Source organism: Benincasa hispida, chromosome 9 (assembly GCF_027475165.1).
Source record: "Benincasa hispida cultivar pf3 chromosome 9, pf3_genome.v1.1, whole genome shotgun sequence".
Taxonomy (NCBI): Eukaryota; Viridiplantae; Streptophyta; class Magnoliopsida; order Cucurbitales; family Cucurbitaceae; genus Benincasa; species Benincasa hispida.
Window position 1 is genome coordinate 40,464,274 of NC_143486.1, and position 6,442 is coordinate 40,470,715.

The following is a 6,442-nucleotide window of genomic DNA, read 5'->3' on the forward strand; positions in this document are numbered from 1 at the left end:
AATGTAAAAATAATTAAGAAAAAATTAGAGAAGAAGGCGTCATGATTTTTATAGGGTCAAACTCGATCTACATCCACTTTTCCAAGTGTCTCTTGAGATTTCTATTGAAAATCTCTTTTGACTCTTTATACAGATGAGAGTCGAACCGGTATCTTACTCATTTTTCGGATTCAAGAGTAAACCAGATCCTTTCCACGGGTTAGGATCCAACCTTTACAATATTTTTAAAACTTTACTCACACAATAAAACCCACTCAAAAAAGTGGGTGTACAAATTGAACTCACAATATTTATCGTTCATAATATAATAAAAATATCTCTAGAATAAGATGAAAAGAAAGAAATTTGAGAGTTTAGAGAGAGAATAACAACTGGTCTTTTGTAATTTTTGAGGATTGTAAAGTTAAAAAATAGATTTTTTTTTTTTTTAATATGAATAAAAAGAAAGGAAAATGGAGTAAAAGTGATTTCAATTTCGACTATTAGATTACATTAAAAGTAAAGTAAAAGGTAAAATAAAAGGTACAGATTAAAAGTAATTAAAAGTAAAAAAAAAAAAAAAAAAGAAAAAAAGAAAAAAGAAGGATAGTATATATATATATATATATATATATATATATATAAGAGACTAACGGCAACTTTTAATTATTTTATTTTATTTTATTTTTTTGTTTAATTTGACCGTCGGGTCAATTTTTTTTTTTAACAAAACCGATTTTCATTTCTTTTCTTTTCCTTTATTTATTATTTTTTAAAGGAAAACCAAAAAACATTTGTAATAGATAGTAAAATAAGGGGAAAAAATCTAAAAATATATCATCTATTTAAAATATTTATAAATATGAAAGGGTTGATTAGTTAATTTTTGAATTTTTTTTAATTTTCAATTTCGTTCTCTTCTGTCTTGTCTTCTTGCACCCATGCTTCTTCATTTTTTTTTTTAATTATTTTCTTTTCTTTTTTTTCTTCGATTTTTGCTTCTTTCTTTTTATTTTAATTTATTTTCTGAGTTTTGATTCTCCCCCTTTTTTCTAATTTTCTTTTCCTTCTCCACCTTTTGCTTTCGATTTTTGCTTCTTCTTCTTCTTTTTTTTTTTTCTTTTCTTTCTCTATATTTTGCTTCCTCCCTTTCTTTTTATTTTTTTCTTTTCTTTATCTAGTTTTTCTTCTTCCTTTTCTTTCTTTTTTTCTTTTTTTTTTTATATATATTTCCTTTCTTTTTTCTTCCCTTTCTTTTTTTCTTTTCTCTTAATTTTTTTAATTTTCTTTCATTTCTCTAATTTTTGCGTTCTTCCTTTTTTTTCTCTCATTTCTCCAGTTTTTGCTTTAAAAACAAAATCTTCCCATTTTTCAGTTTTTGCTTCTTCTCTAATTTTTTTTAAAATTCTTTCCTTTATCCGATTTTTGCTTCTCCCTTTTTTTATAAGAATTACGAGGTTGATTTTCGTACTCGATATTTAAAAGTACTCATTCATAAGTGGCTTAACATCAACATACCAATTATCAATTTTGATTATTATAACAAAATATTAAATATAAATAGCATATGAAAGTCTATTAGTCATAGCCACTAATATTTTTTAGTAATAGAAGCAATTAATGATGACATGTTATTTGATGGTAAAAAAGAATTACAGAAGTTATCTCTAATAGCATGTTATCAATGATAGAAACTATCACTGATAATTACGATATAAGTGATATAAGTGATATTGGTGATAGAATTGAGGTGATATCCATATATCGATAATATTAATCATATAAAAGTCAATTCCATTTGATGAAAGTCTATCATTGATAGTCATTGCTAAAAGCTATTGATGATAGTCACGGATTGAAGTTATCAGCTACCAGTGATATCTGTATATCACTGATATGACTCATGTATATATCTTTAAAATAAATTATATTAATGACATTAGTGATATGACTTAAGTAAATATTAGAGATAGTCACTTATAGACCTCTTATTGATAGACTTCTATCACTTATGATTTTAAATGTTAATCTTTGAAAGATGATAGTTTCTTTTCAAAAGTTGATAACTACTTACAAAAGTCTATCATTGATATCCACTGATAGCCTTAGATGTTAATATTTCAAATTTCATTCCAATTGATCAAGTGTATCAATGATAGTCATTGCAAACTAATAGCAAATTAAAAGGTGATATTTCAAGTGTTATTATTTTAAGGTTGTATTAATATTTCTCAAATTGAAAACTATCACTGATAGCAGCTATCAAGGATAGCAACTGATAGCATCTATCAATGATAGCAACTGATAGTAGCTATTAGTTGCTATCATTGGTAGTTGCTATCAGTGAAAGTTTTCAATTTGAGAAAACCAAAAGAAGAAGCGTGAAAAGGTGGGTTGCATGTAGGCTTTTTGGTCATTTACTTATATAGCTATCAGTGATATCTAGCGCTAGTTTTGTATTATATCCTTAATATGTTTATCCTTGTTCTACACCTATTATTATTTTGGGTTTGATTGTTATTTGTTCAACCAGCTCAAACCAAAATCCACCAATTGCAAATTGGCCCCATGTGTCACTTACTCATAGCTTCAAGTGCCACTCTTCAATAAGCCAAATTTGATGATCGGGCTGCCATGTCACCACCTCGAGTATTTTTCCATTAAGTTTCTTTTTGTTGTATTTCTTCGTTTGAACTCTGATTTGGGTAATTCAAAAGGCTTCGCAATCGTTGTTCCAAGCTCTACATATGGACTATTCAAAATAATAAAATTGTTAGTATACAAAATTAGATTTTTTATTAATTAATTTTATATTAATGGCCAAAAAGTTGATGATCTTTCCCTTTTTTATATGACAAACCATAGAAGAAAAATAACTTCAAATGTACATAATCATAGCAACACATGTGATCAATAAGTAATTTCATTATTAAGTATACATATCACTACAAAGATCATGCTTGAAATTCATTTAAAGGAATAAACTTCTCCCTCTTAATTAATGTTGCCCCTTAATAATACATTGAAAAGACACAATCATGCAACACATTCATAAGACATTTTTCTTATACTTCTCCCCTTTTAGAATCATCGAAAAGAATAGTAAATGTAACACCCCGCACATTTTTTTAGTAATATTGTAATTTCAGTAACTTTATTATTTAGAATTTCAGTAATTGTTATTAGTTGGAGGGCATTTTTGGAATTTTGGACTTCAAGTGTAAGTGCGGGAATTTAATTGTTGGCAAGAAATTATTTAAATTGGAAATTAATGGTATGAATTAATTTTCTTTTGAAAAGGAAAGAAATTTAATAGTATAAAATGGAATAAGGAAAGGAATTAAATATAATTATATTTATTTCCTTTTTAGTTTTTTCATTATTATTATTATTATTTTAAAACCCTCATTCCCTTTCTTCCTCACGCATCCACCGGTACTCCCCGCCCCTCAATTTCTTCTTCCTTCACAGAGCCCTACTTCCAGCCGCGTCATTCTGCCGCCGTCAGCCGCGAAGCCATTCTTCCACGCCATCGAATGTCTCGATGTCGGTAGCCACGTCGTGCCAAATCGAAAGGTTTTCTGTCGCTCGCCGTTCATCGCTGACCGCTGAGCCGCCCGTCCCGTCATCCAGCCCGATCTATCCAGCCTAGGTTCACTTCACCTCACCGTCAGATCTGCGTCGTCACGCCGGATCCGCTGCCTAACCGTCGGATTTCTTCTGTCGCCGCCACTGTTGCTTGTGCCAAATTCTCGGAGTCCTTAGGTAAGATAAAAGTTTTTAGAATTTCCTTTGGGGATTTTAGAATACTCGGTTGATTTTGGCTAAAATTATGAACGACCATCATGTTTGGGCCATAGATTTGAGTGTTGGAAGAGTTTTAAGATCGAAAGCGGATCGTGCGGCATTGCAAAAGTTGTTTCGGGTTGGTTAATCAAACTTTTGATTGTGGATTTGATTATGGACCAAGCCATAACTTTGGTAAGTTAAATTGGGGTTCGTTGGATTAAATGTGGTATGTTTTGGTTTTGGCTCCAAAGATTGAATTCTAGTGTTTGTGTTTTGTGCTAGGGGAATTAATTCGAGAGTTACCTTGTTGGAGATTAATTGCTTGGGTTAATTTTGGACTTAACTTTGAGGTAAGTAATCTTATTATTAGAACTGCCCACAGGCCAGGCATTAGATATATGTTAGCTTGATAAATGAATGTTATGGCCTAATGATAACATGATAGATTGATAGTATAACATGATCAAAGTATGTTCTGTTACGAGATCCGAATTATTTATTTATGCACATAGACACTTGAATGCTAGTATGAGATGGTATATGCTTCCATGGTTGTATTTGATCTGATGATGTTGAGATATACATGTATGTTGTAGAACCATGATATTGAGGTATATATGTATGTTGTAGAGCCACGATGTTGAGGTTTATATGTATGTCATAGATTCGTACAGTGATGATTATGATGTTGAGACTGTGCAAATGTCCTTACTGATTAGTTAGATGTCGATTAGATTTTATGTTTCCTTCGGGATTCACCAGTTTGTGTTTCCTTCGGGATTCACCAGTTTATGTCTCCTTCGGAATTCACCAAAGGTAGTGGGCATACTTAATTATAGTAGGATAAGACTCAGTCTCCTTCTTGTTTCATGTGTATATACGTCCCATGAGACTAGAGCAGTGTATATGTTTCACCAAAGGTGAGTATCTAGAGGACATAGATGTCTAGCCTGACCCTAGTAGTGGGGTTACTTACTGAGTATTTTATACTCATTCTTTCTCATGTTGTTGTTTCGGGTAAGGTTAGAGATGCACTAGCGATGGACAAGCGGAATTCGTGATCGAGTTACTGGGACTAGTTTTTACGCTTCCGCATCATGAGATTTAGAATTCTTTTCATGTTTCTCTTAACTTTTAGTTTTGATGTTTAAAACTTACTTTTAAGAATCGCTTTTCAGACTTATTTATTATCCTTTATGATTTATGGGTACCCTACTATTGTTTTAGTATTTAAATTTAATGAAAGTCTTTTGAACTTACCTTATTTAATTAGCATTTATTTCGCCATAACCAAGTGTCGTTTTGAGTTCCATGCATGCATGTATTTAGTAACGGCCTAACTTAAGTCCTAGGGGGTCGGGTCGTTACAGTTGGTATCAGAGTCCATGTTTTGGGTTCTGCAGACTGACTTACTACGTAAGTCTAGATAGTCCCTGTGGCCCAGTAACGGATCCCTCATCATCGCCAGGTACGTCCTACTAATGAAAGTTTTAATGCATATATGAGAACAGTGATGTAGCGTTTTAAATACATGATTTCTGAGAAAGACCCAGAAATAGCTAGCTAACGTATGAATTTATGACAGGACATGACACCTAAACCTAGAACAAGAAAGATAGTTAGAGAGGAAATGCAAGCAGAGAAAGGTGAGAGTAGTCAGACTGTTCCGACGGCTCCAAATCCGCCTATGACCCAAATTGATGAAAAGACGATGGAAGCTAGAATTAGTGAAGTTGTTGCATTCTCTCTAATGGGAAAGCTGCATGAGCTGATTTTTAGCACGATGGCAGGACAGACTGCCCAGACCCAGGCTCAGGAGGAACCGGTGCCACCCGAGCCGTTACAACAAACCCGACCGCAGGATAGAGACATGTAGGGTCTGTCTCTTGAGGCTAAACATCTGAAGGATTTTCGGAAGTATAATCCTCGCCACTTTGATAGATCGTTGGGGGACCCCACCAAAGCCAAGATGTGGTTGTCATCTATTGAAACAATATTCCGTTTTATGAGGTGCCCGGAAGAGCACAAGCTTCAATGTGCAGTCTTCATGTTGACTGGTAACGCGAAAATCTAGAGGCGTTCAGCAGAAAAGATGATTGATACTGTGGTGAACTTGCAACCTAGGAGCAGTTCAAGGAGCGCTTTTATGAGAAGTACTTTTCGGCCAACACCCGATACAACAAATAGGCAGAATTCTTGAACTTGGTAAAAGTATCCGCTAATTGATTATTAGAGCTCACAAATTCAAAACTAATGTGACCATTTTGCACATGCTCTCTAATAAAGTGATGTCTAATATCAATATGCTTAGGTCTAGAATGATGTATAGGATTTTTAGTCAAATTAATAGCACTAGTATTATCACAATATATGGGCATATTATCAAATTTTAATCCAAAACCACAAAGAATTTTCTTTATCCAAAAAATTTGTCACAACAACTAGCAACCGTGATATATTTCATTCCGGTAGTGGATAAAGCAATCAAATTTTGCTTTTTACTAAACCAAGATACTAAGGAACTACCATGAAATTGGAAAGTCTCACTAGTACTCTTATGGTCAAGTAAACTACCGGCAAAATCTACATCGGAATATCCAACCAAATTAAATTTAACATTTTTAGGATACCACAAGCCTACATCAATAGTTCCAAGCAAATATTTAAATATTCT

General features: G+C 32.7%; 1 long non-coding RNA gene across 1 annotated transcript; it reads left to right on the plus strand.

The window, feature by feature from the left end:
• The first annotated feature begins 3,423 nt into the window (after window positions 1-3,423).
• LOC150033808 (uncharacterized) lies at window positions 3,424-5,981 on the plus strand. Its single transcript, XR_016532435.1, has 3 exons — window positions 3,424-3,744; window positions 3,840-3,960; window positions 4,051-5,981. It is a non-coding gene; the product is annotated as an uncharacterized LOC150033808 (long non-coding RNA).
• Window positions 5,982-6,442: the final 461 nt, after the last annotated feature.